A 25666-nucleotide genomic window follows, 5' to 3' on the forward strand; every position below is an offset into this window, starting at 1 on the left:
TTTTGGGGTAACATCTGCCCAGGCTGATGCCAGACCTGATTCCAGTTCTTAACTCCTCCTTGGGTGTATTGACAGTGATTCAGAACTATGCAGTGCTATATTGTGTTTGTTTAATGGACAAGCAAGGATCAACCACTGACTTCCCCTCAGGCTAACAGTTTTGTCATGGCACGTATCTTTCTTCTATTAATGCATACTTAACAATTGAGACAACTGCAGTGTAGCATTCTACCCAGTACAATCTGCAAACTCTAGAAAAGGCTCTAAAAAGTTTTGTGAATTAATTGTTCGTTTCTTGTTTGTTCATTTTCCCCTCAATTTCCCCATATTTTTTCTAGAAATGAAACTTTCTTCCACCCTTCCTTTATTCTGTATCTTATGGATCAGAACAGGACCTAGTTGTGCCTTGTTTAATCAAAATAGGCAGTGATAGTACCAGCAGAGGAGCCTATTTTTGTCATCTGAGAAACAGCTGTAGTTAAAGCAAGAAATAAGTTGCAGACTAAATGAAATTTCAGTGGTCCAGATTATGGTTATCACCTGTCTCCAAAACACAGCCTGAGAACATATGCTTTAGAACACCCCTACATGTGTTCTGGGGTGAGAATGATTAGGTGAGGACAATGCTTTGTGATACTCTGAAGAAAGACTGAAAGACTAAGTCCCTGCATCTCCTATTCCCTCCCACTCTCTACTCCAGAAAAAAACCACAAGGTTTCTTACTATAAATCTGCCAAATTTTAACTTTTGGTTTTGGCAGATGATTTCACTGAGCAAGTGTTTGTAGATAAACAGGGTGAGAGAGAAATCAGGCAGGCATGCTGGCAGAAACATCATTGTATTTAGAGTAATGCTGCAAATAGCCATAAGCAGGTTAGATAAGAAGTTCATGGGAACAGTGTTATCAGAAAAAACTGGGGGGAGGGGAAGTGTGATCTTAACTTTTTTTCTGATTGTTAGCCATAGTCAAGATCATCTCCTTTGTCAAAGGGAAAATGCAGAGACACTGTTCATCTGGGTAGAACCAAAGCTTCCTGGTAAGAGAGCCTGGTAAGAGAGGCTGTTAACCCTCGTGTGTTCCATGATTCATTCATTACATGGAGGGTAAAAGCTCCAGAGGAGGAAGGTCGGCTATTAGCATCATTACTCACTATTTGTGGAAAGCTGCCTATCACACTGGGTCTGGTAGAAACTTGTGGGTAGAGGCAGTCCCAGTTTCAATGAGTTTATCCTCTAGACAATGACATAGACTGAGGATCAGAAAACCATGTAGGGTTGCTTTTGTTTCAAGTGTCTTTGAGGTACCACGGTATCAGCTCTTGTAGTCCTGTTGCTGACTACAGTGGCTAAATCAAGTCCACACTCAAGCCAGCTACACCGTTCTGGCACCAAGTGGGGAAGTTCTGGGATAAACTAGACAGTTGTGGTAAGGTAGCTTCAGGGTTGGCTTTATGTACAGCACAGTTTTCTCCTTAATTCTAGTTTGTCTCTTTTAAGATTGAGACTGCATTTTATGCTTGGTTGTTGGTTGTTTCTTTTTCTCCTACGAAGAATGACTTAAGTTGTATGTGAGGCTGCAAGTTTACAGCAGGGAAGGAGGCATGAGTTAAAAAACATTTAGACCTGCAAATAACAGTTGGGCATAGATAAGTATAAGAACATGAATCTTTTTAGGCTGTAGCTGAAGATCAAGCGCATTGAGAGAAGTTGCTTTTTCCATTAGTGTTTTCACACAGCTCTGCCTCCAGGCTTCAGGCAAGACCAGAAGCAAAAGTGCCAAAGTATCATGAGAAAAGCTGCTCTTGCAAAATTTCTGGCCTGACCAGAAGTGGGAAAATCTCATGAAAGACTATTCTCGTCTGCTTCCCAACCCTGCTTGGCACGTCCAGGAGGCTAAACCAGGTTCCACTTGGCAGTTTTGAACCATATTTGAATTCTTCTTTGGTTTCTCATGCCTTTTGTAAATAATACTCTGTAAACCTGTGGTATGTCAGCTGTGCTAACTTGATACACTTATACCCAGACCCATGCAGACCAGCAGTGATGAAGTGTTTTCAACCCTTGTCTGAAATTCATAGTTTACTACTAAACAAAGATGCTGAGTCTATTGTAGTAGGAGCTGCACACAAGGACAGAAAAATACTTTGGCCACAAGAGCTTAGACTCTAATACGTAAGATAGGATTTTGCTGCAGTTCCTTATCTATAAAACACAGATAGACATTATCGCTAACCCAAGTGCATACAACTAGTAAGCATTTAACCTAGATTTTTTGAATCCCAGTCCAGAGCTTAAACCATAAGACCATTCTCTCACATTCAAATGAATGTACTACACATTACAAGAAGTCTAAAAGCAAACAAAAATATCTGAAAAGCCTGTTGTGCAGGAAACTGGCTGGGATTCAGTCTGTCACCTCAGTGAGTTCATAGTCAGCCTAGCTTGCTCTGACCGCATAAGTTTGTATGTTCTATTGTTGTGCCTGTGGTAGACAGTAAGCAGACCTGATTTTAAAGTCAATATGCACAATGTCTGTGCTTACTAAAATAAAATAAATATAACTCCCAGGTTCTGCAAATAGTAAAATTATTGATGCCCTGCAGAAGAAAAAGATGTATCTTTGAGAATACATGTAAAGTTGAGTGTTGAAACTGCCAAATAAAGGGAAGAAATTTGGAGGAGCTTGCTGACTAAGCAAGTCTTCATGGAAGTCAAGTTCTCCAGGAATTTGTCCATGACTTCAGTGTCAGTGACTAAAAGCCATGTTATTTTGCTCACTTTAGAACTCGCTATTTTGGTTGCTAGAATGTAATTGAAGTAGCAATGTGATTCCCATTAAACAGCCCCCTTCCTCAGTGCAATAAGCAGTAATGGTTGACTTTGATGAACCACAGATACTTAGTCCAGTCACTTTTTATATTAAAGAAATAACACAAACTCCCCATGCTGTTTACAACCTATATATTACAGTTACAACATGTAGCCAGTAGCAACATGCTAGACTGAAGCTCCAGGGACACACACATTTATCAGGGATGACCTAGCTATGATTTTGAAAAGCATGAATTCCTTGGGGAGATTGTGTGGGGTACTCCAGTGCCTCAGGGCAAACTGGTAGAGCCAAGGAATATATTTCTGACTGTGCTAGAAAGATGCCCCATGCAAAGTCCATTAGGCAGAACAAACACAGCTCTGTTTTACATGATGCGAATGGATTCTCAAGGCACATTACTGCCTTCTTGTAAAAAAGGGTATTCTTTGTGACCGAAATTCTTGAGCATGCTGTACACTGCAGCTAAACTGGGGAGGTCCACACACAATCTCTCTGTTGTATTTCTGTGGTGAATATGTGGTACTGCAAAAGACAATAGCAGATGGGACAGTCCTCATGAACAGTGAATGGGACTTTCTTTAGGCTTATAATATTTTCATAATTTAGCAGAATTTAACAGTCTAAGTTCTTATATAAAGCAGTATCAAAAAGCAGCTTCTGGACCAAAAGTATTTGAAAGCAGTCCACAATTTGGCCTGAAGATGCTGTGATGTAGTGCTCCACACTGATGCAGTACAAAGGCAAAGCATTAGTGGATCTTATATGCAGGATGCCAGAAGAAAGACCAGAGTTTGTCGTAGGAAACTGGAGATATTTTAGGAAGGTTTCTAACTTTTGTTTTCCTCTTTTTTTAAAAATAAAGTAGTTTTCTCTTCCACTGTTGCCATTTCCTATCCCTGTGAGACTAGGGACCTTTGTGACAATGTAGAAGAACAATGCCTAGCAGAGTGAACCTAAGCAAGTGCCCATGCCATAAATAACTAATAGTCTTGTTCCACTTCTAGATAAAAGATTACAATGGCTGCAGCTTGTTAAGGGAAAAAAATAAACTAATAGTGTGATAATAGCTTTTGTTAGCTGACCAATGCATTCCTAAGGGTACCAGTATGTTCTTTATTTAATCTAGTTCCTGAGGATTGCAACTTCCCTCCAAAGAAGTAACAAACTAAGATCTAACTTTGATGGAAAAATAGCAAACCACTGCCTTCCAGAATCTTTCTTCTCAGTTGGTTAACCATCCTCAAGTGCTTTAAGCACATATTCTCTGAACTAGTAGGGTTTTGATTGAAGCATATTTTCCATAGACCCATTATCCACCAGCTGTGACAGCTTTCTTTCCAGAAATACACCATTAACTAAAACTACACGATTAGTCCCAAAACAAATTACTGTTTGAACACTTACTACCACACCAAAGAATATAACCAAATCCTTATTGTCAGGACTGACACTAGTTTGAATGTCACTGCATCTCAGCGTGAAATGGGGATCTTCAGGACCTCGTAGAAGGATAGGACAGCATTCATCTAACGTTTCAGCCTGGAGCTATGCCATGTAAGAGCCAATTGTGTTATCAAAGGGACAGGCACACATGAGAATGATGTAAAAGTACTTAGCTAGGTTTAGTTGGCTGAGATAGATTAAATCACAAAAAATTGTCAGGCATCTTGCAGAACACTTCTTTTTGGATACATGCAGAAACACATACAGTACACTGTATCTTGAGGATAGCTTCTGCAATACATAGCTTTTAGGTTTCAAGCCCCTATGCTTAATGATGTGCATAGTAGTTTGTTACAGGCAAGGCTTTCTATATCACTTGCCACAGCACAAAAAAAAAGGCAAGGCCTGAAAGCCACATCTTAGTTGAGCTAGAGTTCTTTTGAGACTATACCAGTAGGCATATCACACCCCATTTTTTATACAGGGCATCTTTACAAGAACTGGTGGGGGACAGTGTTTTTTCCATTCTTGACCTTTCTACTGAAGGTGTTAATAATGGTGCTGCTGCCGTACAACAGCCTGTATGTTATGGATGCTGGTCCACAAATAAATGGACTGATAGCATCCGCATATACCAAAGGCCATCAGACAAAGTGTTTGAATGCTAGTGAGCCTCTTTCAAACTTGAACAATAACTTTATATCTCTTTCACATCCACTAAGATTTTCAATGTTGTGTTTCAGTGTTTTCTGGTAAGATAGGCATTCAAGGGAGTTCATTTTTGGCTGCTGAGTGACAGCAGAGGGAAGTTCCCTGTTAGATCAGCAAACAAGAAGGAAGACTGCATTCCCCTGCACAGCTCCATGCAGCTGGCAGGAAGCTCCTCTCCTACTTTTACATTCGATTCCCTTCTCAGGGAAGCTGAGTGTGCTCTCTTTCCAAGCGTGATTCCCTTGGCACTCCCTGCTCCCCCTCAGCCAGCCACCCACATATGCGTGCAACACGTACACATACCATCTTTGTTTGGGTGTTGTTTGTTTCCTTAATTTAGATTTTAACCACTTTAACCTGTCAATAGAAGTATGAACAGAGCTGAGCTGTAAGGCAGTGCATTTGAAGGTTAAAGCTGGATGTCATACAGCCACTGAAGTTTGTATTTGTGTAAACCATGACAGATCCTGATCCTACGAGACTGAATCATATGATATTTATGGTGATTTGTGCTAAAGAGACAATTATATATTCTGGGTGATTATGTACCTTACGGGAAGAACGCACTTTTTGCTGTTTCCAAGTAACAAAACACATAATACGTAACCTGAGGCAGATAATCAGCGTATGATCTTCCTTTCTATTTTGTCCTCTTGTGACAATATAAGCATAATATTGATTTTATAGAAATTACAGCTGGATTTGAGCTCCGGATTTGCCAAATGCCACAGAGTGTTACATTATGCAAAGTACCAAAGATTAAAAGGAGGAAAACATCACTAATACGGTTGGCGAAAATGATACTGAAATTCTTGCCTACAGAGCAAGAGTTCCTTGTGTTATGTACCACTGTTATGGGGGAATTCACGAAGACAAAGCCTCAGCACAGGGCATGCAGGGACCTCTTCAACAATATAAAAGGACCTGCAGCTATTTTTAAAGTTCACCAATTCACTGATAATTCTAAAACACTTAGCACTCTGCATCTACTAACAGCAAATCAAAATAAGTGAGGCATATTGTACAGAGAGGATTGTTTGCCAGGAGGAATGCAGAGAGACGGTGCTTTAGAAAGATGGCTGACAAAGCCATCTAGCAACAAAAGTGGAAGTTGTCAATGCAGCTTTTCAAAGCATCCCTAGCAGGGGAGTACAGCCTGCTCCCACCTCCTCCTCTACAGGTATTTCAGACTGTGTTTTGCTATAGTTATTTTTTCCACGCAGGAAAGGTGCTTTTGATTTTTCCTGCTGTTGTCTTCCCTTCTCCATCTTCTTGTTAATTGAGAAGCATCACTTTGGCTCCTCCTTCCAGGAAGCACAAGATAGGTCAATTGCCCCTGTTTGCATAAAGTCAAACCACAGTCAGTGCTCCACACAAACAGAGCATGGGTGCCCTGATCAATTTGGTGTCAAGAAAAGATCTAGGGAGAAAATAGTACTTTCTGGTAGACAGGACAAACTGAGTAAGAACAGAAAATTGTACAAGATGTCTGTTGTACCCAACTTTTTGTGGTATATCTGGCAAATGCTATTGCAATGTGGTATAATGCAGGATGTCAAGGTTTTGATGAGAAACAGAATCTTAAAGCAAATAAGATACTGCTGCTTTGTAACAATGTCCGCTTTATTCATTCTTCAGCCAGCATCCTCTCATGGCCATGCTAGGATTGTCATGTATAACTAAGATGCAGTACAGAAAAATAGATTATCACATATTTTGTCAAATGTTAACATACCCTCCTCACTTTCCAGAAAGATGGAAGAAACTTGCCCATACTCCTGGGCAGAACAACATTGATGCCTATTCTTTTGTTGACTGATAGAAAAGGTATAATCTTGTATTATGATGTCCAAAAGGTGAATGATTATCTGCAAGAGGTGGATGTGGCAAACATACTTTGACAGTAACTGGCATCTTTAGGCTGGAATTTTTCAGAAGTGGACTTCCATCTTGAGACTGGTATCTTTAGAGACGTTGCAGAGAATAATAATCCATAAGTACATGCTGAACTTTGCTATTGAAGGTATTCCCTTTACTGTTAATGATTATGGTGGTGGAGAGTGTCTTCTAAAGAGGAAAGATTATGAGAATCAAAATCACAGAAAAACATGAGAACTCCAAGACAACATTTTTCCCATGGACTAAAGCAAGGTTGTGAGATTGACTTTAGGGAGAAATAAGAAGTTTCAAGACCAAAAGGGCACAAGAAAGCAGCATTTATTCAGACTGCTGTTCAAATGCTCCTGCATCTGCTGCCTGAAATAGATTTGGTTTAGTCCTGCAGTCCATCAAGTTATTTGCTTTCCCTCAAACTTTGTCAGAACATAACTGTATTTGCTACATTTTTAACTTCTCTTTCTGAGGCAGCCTTCTTCAGAGTGTGACAGTGTTAGCTAAAGATGACGATAAGCAATGACACAAATAATCTCATAAATGTTTCCAGAAGGAATGAGCACCAGAATACAACTCTCTTACCAAAATGATGTGCCAAAATATGGATGTTCAGTGTAACTGTTTCTTATTCTTTCCTGGTCCTTAGTTCCTATATGTCTTGACTAGCTTAAGCCACAGCTCTTGAAAATACAAAGTTGAAAGGGAAGTCACAGTAAGCTTGATTTAGTAATGAGACAGAAATTAGAACAGTGACAACAACTTTTGCTGGCATTTAGAAACCATTAGTTTGAGTGATGATATATACTTATGGGTGTAAAAGGTGTTCAGGATTGATTTGTAGGACTTAAAAATGAGATCTTGCCCTTAATGTAAACCACAAAGAGTGACTTAAAGTATAAGAAGCAAATAGGAAAGGAGGAAAATTCTGTACCAGAGAAACTTCTCTACCAGAATAACAAAATAACGAGCATCACATATTCAAACATCACTGGGTGACCACAAAAGCCAGTGAAATAACTTTTATCAAAAAATATTTGAATAAAAAACTGTTCATAAGATAATAGTTGACATTATTTGTAAATGTTTCATTAGTTTGATAAAACAGAAATTATGTAGTTTCATAAGCTAGTTTTTTTAGTTTTGATATTTTCACCACAGCATGATTTTTCATCAAATGCAACTTTGAAGTTATTTTCATCTGAAACTTTTTTTGCAGAGGTTTTCTAGGATTTTTATTTATTAGTCTTCACATTTAAACCTTTAAGGCATTATATTACCTGCTTGTGATCATACAATATTTCTATGGAGCAAGGGACGATAAGCAGAATTTTAACTACACTAATATAATTTTATAGATATGGTTCAAAGCCAAACATTCAAAATTAAAAAGGCTTTTATACACTGGAAAAATACTAGAAGAGCTTTGACTCTTACTCATGGTGTTCAGCCTGGAGAAGAGAAGGCTGCGTGGAGACCTCATAGCAGCCTTCCAGTATCTGAAGGGGGCCTACAGGGATGCTGAAGAGGGACTATTCATTAGGGACTGTAGTGATAGGACAAGGGCTAATGGGTTGAAACTTAAACAGCAGGGGCTTAGACTGGATATAAGGAAGAAATTCTTTACTGTTTGGGTGGTGAGGCACTGGAATGGGTTGCCCAGGGAGGTTGTGAATGCTCCACCCCTGGCAGTGTTCAAGACCAGGTTGGATGAAGCCTTGGGTGATATGGTTTAGTGTGAGATGTCCCTGCCCATGGCAGGGGGGTTGGAACTGGATGATCTTAAGGTCCTTTCCAACCCTAACTATTCTATGATTCTATGATTCTATAGTGATGACTAGTAATTCAGTCTCACAAATTCATCATTCCCTGAATCATCCCCATAGTTGAATTTGTTGTAATGAGGTGGTTTTCACACTGTCAAAGCAGTTTACAGGTGAGCTGAATCTGAAAATAAAAATTCATTATTTTTAATATGCAGACACTGAAGCAACATTTTTCTTTTGTTTCAGTTTCATAATTTTATATTAAGTTGTACCCAAAAAGAGGAACAATGGTAAAATAAGGAAGTACTAATAAAGTGTGCAGAGGACAGAGTGTTTGGAGCGTGGTAAATAATGAAAAGGCCAGCTAACTGATACATGGCCAAATATAAAATTAGAGGCATACAACTTGTTATCATAAGCACACATTTCTTCTGAAAGTGACCTTGGACCATCAGTGATAATCAGCTAAACTTGAGTTTCCAGCATGATACTATGAAAAAAACCTTTTCTTCATTGCTGATGGTCTTGGGCACTATGGCAATGTCTTTTAGTTTGGTTTTTAATCAAGACTAGTCATCACAAAGAAAAATGCTCTAATGCAGTTCTCTGAGCAATTAGGTCAGCTGTGCAGAAGCAAGCAGAAAGTTTACTACTTCCAAGGACCTAAGTGGGCAGTAAAATGCAGGGAACAGAGCATGCATCTGCTGCAGTCCAGCTCTGCAGCACTGCTGGTACATCTGATCCAGGGGTCTTGGTGTCACTTAAAGTGCAGGTATTCAAAACTTGTATCTCCAGCCTTGGATCAGAAAGAAGCAGGTAACTTTCTAATGAGGGGCATTGTACAGAATGAGAAATGTTTGGTTTATGTGGAAAGACACAGAAAAGTACAAGGTACAATAAATGGTCAAGGGAGTTGCCTTGCCACTTCTGACTCAAGATGCTCATACCCATTGCACAATTTGAGTTCTTTTCACCACATAAATGCAACAGCTAAATAAAGTCAGAATGCCATGGCAGCTGAAATTCTCAGCTAACAGTATTACCTGGCTTTTCCTGTTTGTTACTGTGGGCCAGATCACCCAATATTGCAAACAGATGCATCCCCACAGATTTGAACAGAATTACACTCATATGTCCTTGAGCACTGACCACGTTAGGTTTGCTTATCTTCAGCCTTAAGGCCTAACACACAAAACACTGCTGAAAATTTAGGAGAGGTTGTGAGGTAAAACCCAACAAAGCGAAGAGGGAGTAAAGATTTTGAAAATCCTAGTCCTGTAATCCTGTTTAAAATAGAGAAGTAATTGCAAACTTTCTAACTACAAGACAAAACCTGCAGTGCAAAGAACGTTCCCTGGAAAAAAAAACTTGATAGAAATACTAAATCCAGTGTAGCTTTAGTAACAAAATGTTACCTTGGTCAGCTTTTCATTCTAGATCATTACTTTTGCATGTTTTACTCCAGTGTATTCAGAGCTTCATTGCCACCAGCATCTGTAATGTACTGCCTGCCTCAAGAGAAGAAAAATCAGCTCCAAGATATGTCTTTTGGAGATGTACAGTACGGTACTCTTACACTGTCCAAATTCAGTACTTCATCCTGGCTAGAACTGCCTTAAGTGAGAAGAAATCAGGGATTTTATTTAGGGTTTTTTTAAATTTTATCTTTTAGGAAGCAGTATGGAATACATCAGTGCTACAAGGAGATACTAAATATTTACTGCTGGATATTCAGCTGCTGACTGAAAGTCTCACATATGGAGTCTTTCTAAAACCTACTATGGGCTTTTTCAAGAACTTCAAGTTGCTCTTCTGTAGATCTAAATCCATAGATTTAATTCTTGGGGCTCACTGCACTTTGGTTATGTTCCTTGTAACAAGGTTATGTTCCTTGTAACATAACCACCCAAGATATGCTAAAAATATCCAGGGATGAAACCACTGTGCCTGAACTTGCAAGATGTGCTAAGCAGATAAACAACAAACATGTTTTCTAGTGTGATAAAATGACAGTGATGAATGACATGACAGCCACTGAAGATTAAAAGAGAAAAGTATCAGAAAAAAGGTTGAGTTTGATAGATACCGGGATCCCAAGAGACACAAGATAGATAAGGCTTGTGTCTCTGGGAACTGTCTACAAGGAATAGAAGAGTTGTGCTTTCTGTTCCCCATTACATCTCTTTTCGTGTACCAAATATTCATTCTTCAATCATAATTCTCCTACATCAGTGGAAGGCACCTTGAAAGGGAGACTGAATGAATCAAAATATTGATCTTAGATACTCTGTGAAAGGAGTGAGGGATTTAACTGTAGCAGCTGGATAAGGAGGGGAACAGACTGGGAAAGAATCTCAAGAATGGAGGTGAGATAGAGAAAAGGTATGACAGGATGCAGAAGGTGGGGTCAACAAGGTCAGACCCTCTGAACATGCTCCAATAATTCTGCTGGAGCAAGACAACAGCCTGCCTCTGAAGCCTGACCATCCAAAGTTGCTTATATCTGTCCCCAGTTCCTACTGAAACAAGCAGGACTTTTCCACAGACATAGATGGGAGTTAGGCTAAGCCCTTAGTTAACTAACCTTAGGGTGACGCCGTACAATGCCTCCTCTGATCCATCAGCTGGTAGTCTTCAGGCAGCAGCTGTCTTCTCACTTCTCACACTTCCCTGACTCTTATCTCTACTAGCTTCTGCTTTTGGCCCTTATCAGCCATTAAATGTATTAGGGGCTTGTAAGAGAGAAGACTATGGTGTAGAGAGAAAAGACATGGTAAGAAATGTTTATGAAGAGTGATGCTTTCATAAGATACTGGTCTTCCTCCTGAGAAACATGGTCACAATTCAGGGGATTGCCACAAGATGGACTGCATCCTTTATGAAAAGGATCATACAGCCTTCTCCAAGAGCAGTGAGTGATTACAGCTCTGCCAGTGGACCCTGTTGTGGTTTCTGTGCACACTGATTCTGTTGAATCTCTATGTACAACCACCAGATGAACCAGTTAAAACAACACAGGCTCTAATTCAAAATCTGCAGACTGCACCCGGCAATAACCATCCATCATCACAAGTGAACCAGGGTTGAGATAAGACCAGCTAATGAATAATGAACAGCTCTATAACCTGGGACAAATACATACTAGTGAACAAGTACTTTGAAGTGCCTGTAGCTACAGAGTGGTTTCTTTTGTCGGAGGCACAAATTTCCAATAGCTCTGTTCAGTCTGACAGCAGATTGCTCTGGAGTCTGTGCAGATGCTAAACTACCACTAAGCAGCACCCATGAGTAATTCTGCCATTTCCTGATGGTCAGAAGATTTATCTCCATCATAATAGGTCTAACCACAGTCGTCCGTGGAAGACAGTACAACATTCACAGATGTGAAGCTGTACCATTTGGAAACCCCAAATCTACAGAATACTGTATTACAATCTCAACAAACGTGGTTACAGGACTTCTGAATTAGAAGTAGCCTGGGCCAGCTGGCTCAGAGCAGAGGCAGAACTTGCCCAGATCTTCAAGCATCGTGGTCAGAAATGTCTGGGAGAGGTGCACCCACTGAGAGAAGGCCACTTCAGTGGACTCTCTTCTTTCTGGCGTAATAGAAGCTTCTTCCAGTGGAGCAGCAGTCACTAATAAGCAAAGGGAAGCTTTCATGGGTTACAAACTGGACTGAGACAATGTTGTATGATCTCACAGAAACTAAAGCTCACCAGAAACCTCCTCCCATACGCAGTGCAAGGTACGTAAAGCTAAGCTCATTTTCCTGATGTTTGGAAAATAGTTACTACACAGAAACAGTATATTGCATGCACAAGGCTGACCCTGGGAAGAGTCTGGGAGAGTAAACCTCAAGCATTTGAGAATTCTCAGATGCTAAATTACATGAAAGGGGAACAGAAGTGAACAAAACAGACCAGAGTGACTGAGAGAGAGCTTTCCTTCACAGTGAGGCCATCAACCACCACCCACAGATTGGGGAAGTGCCTGTGTAGAAGTCTGCTGTTGCAACAGAGTTGGCAGAGCAACCTATAAAACTTTTTTCTCTATCTTGCCAGTCTAGAGGAGCGTGACTGTGGAAACATAGATGAAAAAGTAGCATAAAAGCAACTTTGAGGCTTGTTTTTTATGTCAAATAGAGCTGAAATGAGGGAAGTTCACAATAACTCACAATCAGTGCCTATGGAAACACGCTTCTCAGAGTCAAAGCAAACCCTGATGCACCTAATGTTATTGGAAGTAGAGAAGACACCACTTTTATTTCAATTATTCACTTGTCTGAAAATTACTGGGAACATTCCTTTGAATTAGTCACATAAAAAGCTTGGGTAAAATTGATTTTTATTGAGTATTTCCTAAAAAAGTGAAACAAGTTTCTTTTCCCAATTGGCTACTTCCCCAAGTCTTTTGTACAGAAATTTTTGACCCCTTTGTCTCAGGCGTAAAGTGTATTAAATTTCAAGAATTATGATACATTCCAGAAATTAAAAATAATAGAAAAAAGCGAAAGCTTCAGTTGTAGGAAGTTGCTGTGTGTAAAGCTTAAGTTTATGGTCAGGGTAGACAGAAGGAGAAAGCCTAAAGCTACAGTTCAATTTGGGCTGGAAAGAAGCTGCCAAAAAAGCTGAGGGCTGTGAAAAACTTGTTCTCTGAGGACAAGTCTTGGTCTTGGAAAGGGCTTCTTCTGTAAGAAAGGCACCTTCTGTACAGCTCAACCCTAGGATAAGGGTTAGTTTTAAGGTGAGGGTTGAAAGAGAGGAACTCCAATGTCACAGCTGTGAGATTCTGCAAATAATCTTTGAAAGTAAACTGGGGCTGATATTACAATTCCTCCTCCCAGGCTAATTGATTCTCCATAGGGATTGGAACCCTGAAACAGCAAATCAAGACTAAACCAATTTAATAATTTACATCACATTGGTCTTCATCTTTCTGACTCAGAACCGCTATTTGTGATGCTCAGTGTAGCTTTTCAGTAGCACCACTGAATTCAGGATATACTAAGTCTGTTTAGGGCTCAGAGTAACTGTTAACATAACCATTCCATTTCTCCTCACTTTCCTACCAAGGATCTTGACTTGCTATCAATTTTACCTCCAAACCACCCCCCTGCTTCCCTCTGCTCTCTGAAAACACACCGAAATCTGAAGTTTCAGACATTCTAGGAATCTTTACTGATTCTTTTTTTCCAATCTCTGAGAAACCTGATCCACCAGATGGGTGGGAGAGCTTATTGTTTTTTTTGCCTGACATCTGGATTTCATTAGCAGATTCATGCGTGCTGAATCAGGAATGGAGCTCAGAAGCAGATGAGAGTGAAATGATGTTAATGCTAAAAAAAAAGCCCTGTTCTCCCCTCCAACTTTGAAACAAATACAACATGTGAGTCACGTTGTGAGCTCAGTATAAACAGTACAGCCCTTATTAGCTGTACTAACACTAGTATTGGATATGTTGTGCCTTATGCAGCTATAGAGAATGCTATTATTTACTTATATACGTCAACATTATTAAAAAAGAAGGCCTTTTCAATAGCTTCACATTAATACCACCACTTTTCACATTTATAATAAGTGTCTCCTGTCTCCTGTTTAAATAGATTCAGTATAGTATGCAAGGAAATAATTTATCCCCAACCAACCATAAAATTACAGTTAAGACTTGGTACTCAGGAGACTGCTGTAAATTATACCAGAGAGACAATTTTCTTGAACAGGAGTGTTAGCAGTGGCCTAACTTCAGTGGCTTTCATTACTGAGCAACAGAAATAGTAATACAAGCAGTAACTGTCTGTCAGTCCTGTATGTGGTGCTATGCTAACAACCTCTCTGCAGGGCTGTTAGATTTCATCATCTTATCTGCTAAAGCTGACAGTTGCAGGCATATAACATCCATCTTTACATTCCACCTTACCCTTTCTGTCCCTTCACAGTGCACAAGGACCTTTGGCTGTCAGATAATGAGTGCCATGTTATCTAACCTGTCTTCTGAGAGCACTAAGTAGAGATGAGAAAATTCAAAGTATCATTTGTGGCTGGGTCACACAAAAGAAAAGGGATCAACAAGAAGCTTTTGTTTGTGTTTTAGACGATCAGATCAATGATAAGGAGCCAAACAAGATTACAAAATGGTGAGAAGCTGAGAGGGCAGACAGACAATAGAGAAAAGCTGAACATGGAAGTCAGGCCTTCACACCCCCTGCAAGCCACCTCAAGAAAACTTCACACATCACTGCGCTAGGTCTCTGTCCCCCTCTTTACAGCTTCAGCCCTCCATATTACATCACATAGGACAAAACTGTATAATATGCTTAGATGAGCAGAAAACTGAAACTTTCAATTGCTAACGCAAAAATGACTAATGCACTCCACAGTTGGAGTAGGGTCATCTCTTTTCGTGTAACAGCACCCTGTGCTATCTTAGGAGATATGGATATCGGCTATCCTGAGAAAGTTATATGCCTATGACAGGTGAAATGCAGGTGGGATATGTATTTCACCTGTCACAGCTATATAACAATCTCAGGATAGGAATGAACCCCAAAATTTACATAAGTCACCATTTTCAAGGAAACCTGAAAATTCCTGGACTTTATTCTCCACTTTCTCATGTTTTGTGTAAACACTTTGACAAGTGGCAAGTGCAGCATAAAAGCCAGTGCAACCATTTTGGTGGTGGTTTGCCCCCACGTAAAGTATACAGAGAATCTTGCCTAGGGACACCAGAAGGAGTTTTACGTGATTGTCGATAAGAATGATGAATACAGCAGTGCAATTTTGTCATTTATCTCAAAATGTCTTAAATCATCTTAACTAGAATTTACAGAAGTCTGGTTTAACTAGCAGAGCTCTAACTCGCAATAGAGATACAGAAAATGCAGGTCTGGAATTAGTACTGTTAAGTTTGGGAGTTTGCTATAAACTTTTGGGCCTGTATTTAAACCAAAGCCACCTTCCTACTTTCATGATGAATCTCTTTATTTTCTAGCAAAGTCTTTTGGTTTGCTGTTTCTGTGAATGGAGCCTTTCTCTCCCCAGCTTCTTGCTCTTCTGATTTCCTCAACTGTGTAATCAGGTGTTCAGGAGTAAGTCTGCTGTATAAAACCACCTCAGAGGTTATCTCTGCTCTCATGAAGCTTTCTGAGGGTCTCCTTTCCTCACCCACGTAAGACCCATGGCGCAGTGTTTGGGAGGTCTGAGTGCACTCAGGCTGGGTGTTCCTGGCTGCCAGATGGTGTGGGTAGGCTGGCTCAGGTGGAGGTATCGATTTGCCTGGGCTCTTGCAGAGTTTTATCTATAGTTGCACACCTGCAATGTGAGCTAAAATTAGAAATGGACTTGAACCCAGTATTCTGTAAATGAAACCCCTGAACCTGGGAAATGTTCAGTGTTGCTCTGAACTCACATCCAAAATTACAGCTTGAGGCCACGTCTAAGTCTAGTTGAAATGTGCTCTTTCCTTGCTGAAGGAAAAGGAACTGTTTGCAGGACTCAGTAAAATTTAAGATTTCAAGGGGTGCTGCTGTACTCCTACACAGATCTCTGCACATTCAGGGAATGAGTTAGAAACGAAGAGTAGAGAATATCTGGCAAGAAATCAGATGTAAATCTGAAGATGAACCAATAATCAGGATTGTGTAATTTCCAAAATGTCTGCTCTTGCTGGTAAAATCCCCAAATGTTTCAATTTAAGTGCCTGCCCATGGGCTTATTGCCTTAGCTGATAATTTTGCACTGACGGACTCTGAAACAAAAGGCTTATTCTTTGTTTTCTCTAATAACTATACAGACATTTTACCTTTTCTGCCCCATGAAGGAAATATGTAAGAAAAAAATTTGGGGGAAAAAAAAAACCCAACCAAAAAAACCCCAAAACCAAGCTTCTATAAACCTGGAAAATGTCTCCTTAAATAACAGGGGTTTTTTATCAGTAATATGACAGATAATTTCTAGTGTAAAATAGAAAACATTAAGGAACAAAGTTTACAGCAAGCTTATCCTGAGCTTGATGTCCATAAGGCTGACATTCATTCATCATACAGCACCCAGACTTATGTTCCTAACGCATGCAGTCCTGCCTTCTCTTCTGCTTCTGATCTAATTTGCTCAGCCAGTCTGAAGGGTATATAAAATCCCACAGGGCATAGATAGGAATTAGTTACCTGAGAAACTCTGTTAACATCTCATAGATCTTTTTATAGCCATAAAAAGGATCATATCAAAACCTATAAGGCTCCTTCTACATTTATTGACATAAGCCAGATAAAGCAGAATAACACAAATATTTGTGCTGTACCAGGGAAATGGAAAAGGGATTAATTTCCATTTAGTATCTTAATTTCTTGAAGGATGTGATATAACAGGAGGGAAAAGTAGGACTGACTGGACCTCCTGTCAGCAGGAAAATGTGAGGGGCCCCTGGGCTGGATTTGTGTCCTCACACCCTACAGACTGTCCTGGGACAATCAGAAAAGCAAGCACAAGCTAAACTGTTGCTGAGAGGTACTGCCAGCAAAACTGCTGCTCTGCCTTTAGAGGTTTGCTCTTGTTCTTCACCATCTTTGCTATCTGCTGGCTTCCTACGCTGTGCAGTAGGTTAAAAGGAAAAGGGAGGGAGGGACAAGGTAGTTCACTCTCCCCATAGTCACTTTCTCCCTCATTTATCTGACACCACTCAGCCTCTGCTCAGACCTTGTAAGCTTTCTTGAATTTGGTATGGAGATTATCAGAAAACACACTTTAATTCTTGAGGAACAGGGAAATGAGGTTGTGCTAGAGCTGGGAAAGAGATCTGAAATATTAACACATTTGGCAGATGTGAAAATCTTCAGAATTTCAAACCAGAAATGCCAAGATACAAATGTTCGTTTGGGTAAATGAAGCTTATGAAACACTGCAAAATAAATTCAGTCCTTTGCAAAGTGGTTTTCTTCACATCAGATGTCCACTTCAACTCTTTTTTTTGCTTTTTCAGCTTAACACCTCGTTGAAATAGCTATTTTTCTAGAGAAAATTCCTTTTAGGAAAAAAAAAGTGATTTGATTTACTTTCTGAATATAGTTTAAATGAAGCTGCATTTTTACAGGACGTGTTTGTGCATGGACATTCTGAGAGGGGTGATTTCCGAGGTTTAAGGTCTATTTATTGTTGTAATAATGCCCGTTTGCTTCAACTTCTATATTTTAGCCATATTGTATTTTGCAACAGCATTTTGTTTAAAAGCATACTTAGAAATGATTGTGGTAGACATTAGAACTGAGAGATACAGAGATCCTGAAGAACACTCAGTGGTCGCTTATTGCAGAGCATGAAAATGTAGTTAATTATCATAGAATCACTGTACCATCAGATTTGGAAAGGATGCTGGCAGGAAGGCTGGGAGGTCACCCATCCAACCTCCTGCTCAAAGCAGGACTAACACAGAGCTCTGGTCAGGTTTCTTAGGGCTTTGTCCAGTCAGATATTGAAGGCTTCCAAGTATGGACAGGAATTCCTGTATTTCACACTAACCTAAAATCCTTTTATGAAGTGAGAAAACATGATTCACTTAATTCCTCCATTACCCTTTCTTATCAGTGTGAATGAGCAATTGATAAACTAATGTGGGTTTGTTTGACCTGGTAGTTCTCTCTCTACCTTATCTAAAAATCAGCTTATGGAGGGCTGGAAACCAGACCTTACTTTCCTTCTCCAGGGAAATGCTCACAGCGTCAATTCCAAGCTAAGCACTTAATTATGGTTTATCAGGAGGTTTACAGCAAACTAAGCAAATACCAAATTGTTAGTAAACAGAGTTCAGATTCAGAACAATGCAATACCTATGTTCAGTATACTTCAACGGAGTTTATAAAAGTCTCTCAGTGATTTGCACAGGTCTTGGATCTCATTTGTTGTGAATGTTTTTTAAACATAGATTATTCACGTTTAAGATAATGATTTGTATTATTAGTACACAGGTATACAACAGTAGCAACATAAGGCTGGGAAATGCTTTGGGATGTTCTCATGAAAATCCTGATGTATGTTTATCTATATGGTTCTGAAAGTCTTCCAATGATCAAGAGTCTTCCTAGGCACTTTATTTCAATGCCTCAGAGTTAGAAAGAGCAGCCTAGCTGAACTCCAGCACTCTGGAGTCATTTGCTGTCAGTCTGGAAAACAAATTGTGCCCTTCATGTAAGGTTTTCTACATATTTGCAAAATTGTGTCTTTTTGTGGGAGCACACAACATTGGTTCTTCAGTCTTTCAACAGAAGTCATGTTTCAGAGACCCCAAATTAATTTTGTGCTCAACCTGGACCCAGCTGAGGCTTCACCAGTGATGAAACCTTAATAAGTTTAATGCCAGGTATCCATAAGGGTTTACATTTAAACAGTGTTCTTTCTGTGATATCCACTTTGTCGTCAGTGGGCAACTGGCTTGAAATTATCCGGACAGTGAATATGCAAATGAGATTCAAAAGTAAGTAAAAAGAAGTTACAAAGTCTCAATGAAATGAAGTCAAATTCTGTGTTGGGCAATCTTCCAATACCTATCACACAGTCCACTGGTAACCATCACACAGGACCTGAGATTCCATCCCAAGGTTGCCACAAGGACGAAGCACGCATGCCCTTTTACAGTATCTTGCCTTTATCACATCTATTTACATTGCATTTCCCATGAGGGGCATGAGAGTGAACTTTGAATGTGTAACAAAAGAATGAACCACAGCAGCAATGGCTCAGTGATGGTGCTGAAGGACGAGCTTGGTTTTGGCTGGTCTTCCAGACTTTTGGGAATGTAGTTTCCACCAGTGTGCTATGTAGGAAAAAGGCAGAGGCACAGCTCACTAGATATTTCTGTTTTCTTTTTCGCTAAGTGCTCTTATTCCGGTATGTTAGGGTTCAGCATCTTCTTTCCAAGCACCAAGTTTATCAAACAATTGGATGTAAATGCCACATATTATGGCCAGAGTTTTAAAACTAGTACTTAGGGAGCACACTTTTCAAAGCAGTGCTGTTTGGATCCCTTCAACTCACATACAGCTGCCTCTCTGAGAAATGGTTTAAACCCCTGACATGTAGAGCTTGTTCAGTGTTTACAAAACAGAGAGCAGTGGGTATTTTCTGATGCTTCAGACTCTTAAGCAGCTTAAATCTCCAGCGATAGAATGGATGTAACCAAATTACAGCCCACCATACTTTTGTTACGAGATTTCTGCAAATCTTCCTAATGAAAGTAGAAATTATCTGGGATAATATACCCAACTAATCTCAGAAACTCTGAGAAAATGTGGCAGGGCTAATAAGTTCAATCATATGAGAAAAAAACAAAACAAACTAAAGCAATCTGCAATAAATTCTGTATTATGTTTGATATAGAGTTGTCAAAGTGGCTGCATGTGGTAAAAAATAATTTAGAAACTCTTAGCAAAGTCCAATCCATCTAAAATTATTTTATCCAGGTTCTGAGTGGAAAAGTAGAAATAAATGAAAGTAATATGCTATGTACAAACAAGACTTTTGAGATCCTCAGATTGTTCCAGGATGTTTTACTGTGGAAATTTAGTACGTGCATAGGTATTTGCAGAATGAACATCTATTACACTTTCTTATAGAGATATGTTTAGGTGGGGAAATATGCACTATATGTAATGGGTTAATGTATTAAAATGTATTGCAAAGCCAGAGAAACAAGTGTTTGTATATACATACATATTTTTCTTCTGGAGTGCTACTTTGAAAACACTCACGTATGCAGAGAGCTTTTTCCTCCTTGTAATACAGGCAATACAGATTTTCTTTCAGTACTGGTCTTACTAAAATCAGCGCTACTGCACCAGATATGAATTTAGCTGCCTTTTTCTTTTATTATGTGCCCCATCTTTCATCTTTACCCCTGTAAGAGAAATACTAAGTTTGGTGATTTGAATACTACTTTACTCATATCAGGGATTCCACTGTCAGGCCTGTAATAACACTAAGCAAACAGAGACCTGTACAGCAGCAGACCACGTGCTAGCAAGTATACTTCAATCAAAACCTATGTGGACCTGCCAAAGTAAGCCATACAGGACTTCAGATTTCTGAGAAACGGGGGAGATTGACCCCTTGTTCTATAACTGAATAACAATACTGGTACTTTGCTTTGTTCAATGGAGAAAAGACGTGTTTATTTGGAAGCCATTACCTAATATCTAAATCTAATATCTAAAATGTCTGTGATCTCCTTCAGTTCTGGAGCAATTTGAAACACCATCTTCCCCTTAAAAAGAAAAATAAATCTCAAGAGGTTTGTGTTTGCTTCAGAGATCTCTTAGTTAAAAACCAGAAAGGTGAAATCTTTCTATCTTTGTAAAGATGGAAGCTTTTTTCTCGTTGCCATCTTAGCCAGTGTTTGGTACCTGGAGAAAGCACAGCTGTGGACTCCTTAGCTATTGTGGGTATTTGAGATCCTTGCACAACCATAAGGCACAAGACAAATCAGATTAATGTTTCAGGCATGAGAGTCACTGCAGTCCTGCAGCCAAATAGCTGCCTGCTGAGCCAGCTCTATTGCCAAAGATCCACTATATCTGACCACAGGGAGGGACAGCTTCAGGGCAGCATGATCTGGCAAACCAAGCTATGGACTAAGAAGAAAGGACTGAACTCAGCTTGACAGTGATTTCTTCCACATCCTGCATGAAACCACAAAAGCAAATCTATGCAAAGTCAAGCAGCCACAATTACCTACTACTCCCACTGACTTGAATATGTGTTCTCAAGGTACTTTAGTTTTACAGGATCTGCTTCAAAGATCACTGTTGGCAATGGAAAGACTCCCACTTTTAGACTCATGAATGTAGATCATGTCATAGATTTCATTCACAGATTTGAAAATGCAATGCAAAATAAGGCCAACGTTCACGTTACATATACGTCTGTGGTAGTATGTCTGTACTTCTGAGCACGCACATGCATTTTCCTCTATGAGTATACTGTAAAATTGGGAAACACAGTGTAATGGTTCTGTAGCTCCCAGAGACTGCAGTAAACAGTTGCAGTGCACCAGGGATTTGACTGCAGAATGGTGATATTTCCCCATTTATTTATTTATTTATTTAGTACCAAGTCTCCATGATATGAGCTCTTTGCCTGTGTAGACATTTACAGGAATTGTCAAGAAGTCTTTTCAGGAAGCCTGGCACTGGGCAGGGATCAGAGCAGTCTCCTTGTTCAGCATTCAGACAAATACAGCTGGAACCATGTATTGTTTGAGTGAGTAGGCCTGCGCATATTTTCACAAAAGGATTTGACAACACTTGAACAAACTTAGGACAGAGACCAGTAGATTGAACTGCTGCTTGGCAGAAACAAGGTACAGCAGTTTGGAAACTTTGAATACACAGATACTTTGCTGGAGCTCTGAGATTGGACGTCTACAAGTACAAACATTGTTGCTGCCTTTGCTATTAATCCATTACTGCCCAGAATTAACAAAATCATAGAATCGTAGAATAGTTAGGGTTGGAAAGGACCTTAAGATCATCTAGAATGGCATATACAATAAATCAGGTCTTTCTTCCCAAGGACTCTGAACTATGGCAAAGCTTCAGCCACTCTACAGCTTCCTGGAACCTGAATTAGGTTCCCCCATACTGTAAAGGAGCAAGATTCATTACATATACGCCATGTGTATTACAAACACAACCACTTTTTCTATTTTGTAGGATTAAAAACACAGAGAACAGTGATAATGGGTAAAAACAGACAATGTAATGTTTTAAAAAGATCATCTATGAGTTTCTACATTTGATAGATAAATAAATATCATAAAGAATCATAGATCTTAACTATTACTGGACCAGAGCTCATTATTTGTTCCAGCAAGGGAAAGAAAGCCTATGGTTATCATGAATAGATAAGATATACACTGGCACAGTACCTTTGAGTACACAGATAAGTAAAAAAAGTTTTGACAAATTTACATATGTATGTATTTATGGATCATACAACTAACCACTACTAAACCAGACAGGAAAAGCACTCATTTCTCACCTTCCTTGCTATTTAAAGAGAACTACTTTGTATATTTGATGTCATGGTTTATGATAATTTACGAGCATCACTATGTTAAGAGCATTTGTTTTAACCTTTATTCTACATATTTTCAGCTCATTCGCATCAATGGTATTTCTGTATGTGAAAGAACATCAGAGAGGTATGAGTAAGATGTTACCACCTAAGCCACTGAAACTCAAAATTAGTTCAGAGAAAATGTAGGCATGGTATAAAGATGGTGTTGCAGACAAAAGGACTGTGTTTTGTACAGATACAATAATTGCTACAGTTTTTGTGAAGGTAGACCAACTGGAAATGATGACTTGCAGTTATAACATTGCTCTCATTTCTGGTAGTTTCTAAAACAGAAAACACTATCACTCAGATCACAGAAAGTGCAATCTAAGATAATAGAGGTTTGCTAAATCCCATTTTAACTTCCAGGCATAATTTTGGACAGGATATTGGACGAACTGCAGATATCTGAGGTATTCAAACACTAAAGCTGGCCTTTTTTGTTTATAGTTATTTAACCTCTTAAAATATGATCATCTCTTATGATACAAATCTGAACTGATGCATGTATTTTCATCAGTGTAGTATACCATCAACTTTTACAATAACAGAAAAAGAACACGTCTTTACAGTGTTTATAACAAGCAGAATTAAGGGAGGATATAAAGTCTCAAAGTTGTTACACAATTTCTTTGTTATGCAGGAAAAACTCCATAAAACACAGCATTTCAAAATCTGTTTCTTATTAAACAGTTATATAAAAACAAAATAAAAATACTGAATGATTTACTGATTCGCATTTTGTCCAAATCAGATTAGTTTATCTCTTTTCTCTGTCCAAATTTAAGCACTTTAAAAACGCATGGCTACAGCCCTGGTTTTGGTAGGATTTGCAAAACAACTTTCATTTTTGACAGCCGTAGTGAAACTAAGCATCAAAATCTAAGCTATTAAAAGTGCATATGATGTTAAAATTAAGAAATCACTTATTGTCAAAAGCAGTGGTAACAAATGGTTCTTTCTGACAAAAGCCTGATCCTGCCATTGGTGCTCCCTTCTTGTGCACAACATTTTGAGCACAACTCTTGCACACAGGGTCATCTCCTGTCCTCAAATCTGGATTATATAGGGGAAACGCTTAAGTTTCTGTGAATGCTTAAGTATGCTCTTTTTCAAGAAAGTACTTACACGCTGACTAGACCATAAAATGATCTTGATAGAAATCTCCAATAAAGCAGAACTAATTTCCTATCACCTGTTCCTTAAGTGGCATAAACTTTTAATCTATGGAAACAGATATCTGCATGCACAGTGAAAGGCACTGATGAGATCTGTTCTGGGACGCCATGCCCTAGGAGATGAAAAACACAAGAGGACAGCCACAAGAAGGACTGAGGAATACAGAGTCTGTATACTTTTTGTGGAAAGACTGAGCAAACCTGGTTTGGTTAGTCCTGAAGAATGAATGCTGAGAGAGGACACGACTGCAGTCTATTAATACATCCTGAGATAAACACCAGGGAGGTAGAAGAGCTATTTCAGTGGAGGACAATTTTGTCAGGAGAACAAATGACTGTAAAATAGCCCTGAGTTACACTTATCCAGGAATTTGGGAGATTTCTAATTAGGAGAGGACTGAGGTTCCAGAGCAGCTTCCTACATCAGCAGTAGTGAGGGCAAAACATTCAAATACTTCCAACTAAAACTTGATCAGTTTACAGAAGGAGCTGTCTGATATGGCTGCCTGTAACTGTAGAAGACTGTATGCAGTGAACAAACAGATCCCTCCCCATCCAGTATTCCTTCACTCATTACTCACTAGCTCATAGGCCAGCCACAGAGTATGCTTTGTCAGAAGTCTTCTCATTTCCTGGTTCACAGGGAAGCTGAAGACATTACTAGTGAAATCTTAGAAAAATTACATAGGATGTGCAGTATAAGTGAATTAATCTTCATACAAGACCCATAATTTGTTTGCATGTCCTGGGATTTCTATGGGTATATCTTCAGTTTTCGTTAACTGTTCGCTAATCCCTAGTGCCTCAAACTGTAAAAATACCTATGAAATAAACAATACATAACTGCTCCAACATTGACACATTTGCTTGGAACCATTTGTGCAAGCTGCTATTACATGTTCCTATCTCTACAGTTTGCTGTAGAATGCTAAACTAAGTACATTAAATACAGGAGTATACAAACCAGAGCATTTTTGATCTCCTAGCAAAGAAAATGTCATCATCTTTTTCCTATAGAAAACTGTCTTACTCAACATATACTGAAATAACACAAAGTAAAAATATTTTCAAGTGCCACACCCAAGACTGCAAATGTACTTTAATTTCACATCTTTCATTAGAATTAATGAGAGCTATACAGCTAAAGTCCATGAAGAAAACAGTCTGGTTTATGTGCAACAGCAGGAGGAATACATTCAGTTAAAGCTCATCTGACATTAGACTTGATTTCATGCTGACCTTGCCCAGCTGGCAGATGCTTTTCTGCCTGTGTTTTGGCTTATATATGTCTGACATCCATAACTGCAAATTAACTGTACTTAATTTTGTTCAGATTAATTCTGCTGAAAGTCACACACTAGGAGGGTAGGAGGTTAAAGTCATAGTGAAGTGGATGCCGATATTCTCCACATCTGTATTTCTAAAGTATTGGCAGCACTTTAATTTCCTTGGGACTCTGCATAGAATATTGTTGGAGTTGTTAAAGTTTAAGCCAGCAACATGACTGCATCCAGCTGAAACTTGAGAGGATGGAGAAACCTTGCACACTGTGGCTTGGAGCCCCAGAAAATATATGTATAGATTGGTGAGTGATTTTAGCTCAAACTGGCTTATACCTCTTTTCTAAGGAAATAAATATTGCCAGCTTTGCCACTACAGAAAAGTTCTAGGAGTCCAAGACCATCACATCTTGCCAAGCATGGCAAACCTATGAGACAAAAGGCATTTTACACCAGAAATACT

At 39.2% G+C, this 25666-nt stretch overlaps 1 protein-coding gene across 1 annotated transcript in view; it reads right to left on the bottom strand.

Moving 5' to 3' along the window:
- The window catches only part of ZCCHC24 (zinc finger CCHC-type containing 24), a 116146-nt gene that overhangs the window by 72350 nt on the left and 18130 nt on the right, over nt 1-25666 (bottom strand). The gene's annotated exons all lie outside the window — the stretch shown is intronic.

The sequence above is a fragment of the Melopsittacus undulatus genome, chromosome 8, assembly GCF_012275295.1.
Source record: "Melopsittacus undulatus isolate bMelUnd1 chromosome 8, bMelUnd1.mat.Z, whole genome shotgun sequence".
NCBI lineage: Eukaryota > Metazoa > Chordata > Aves > Psittaciformes > Psittaculidae > Melopsittacus > Melopsittacus undulatus.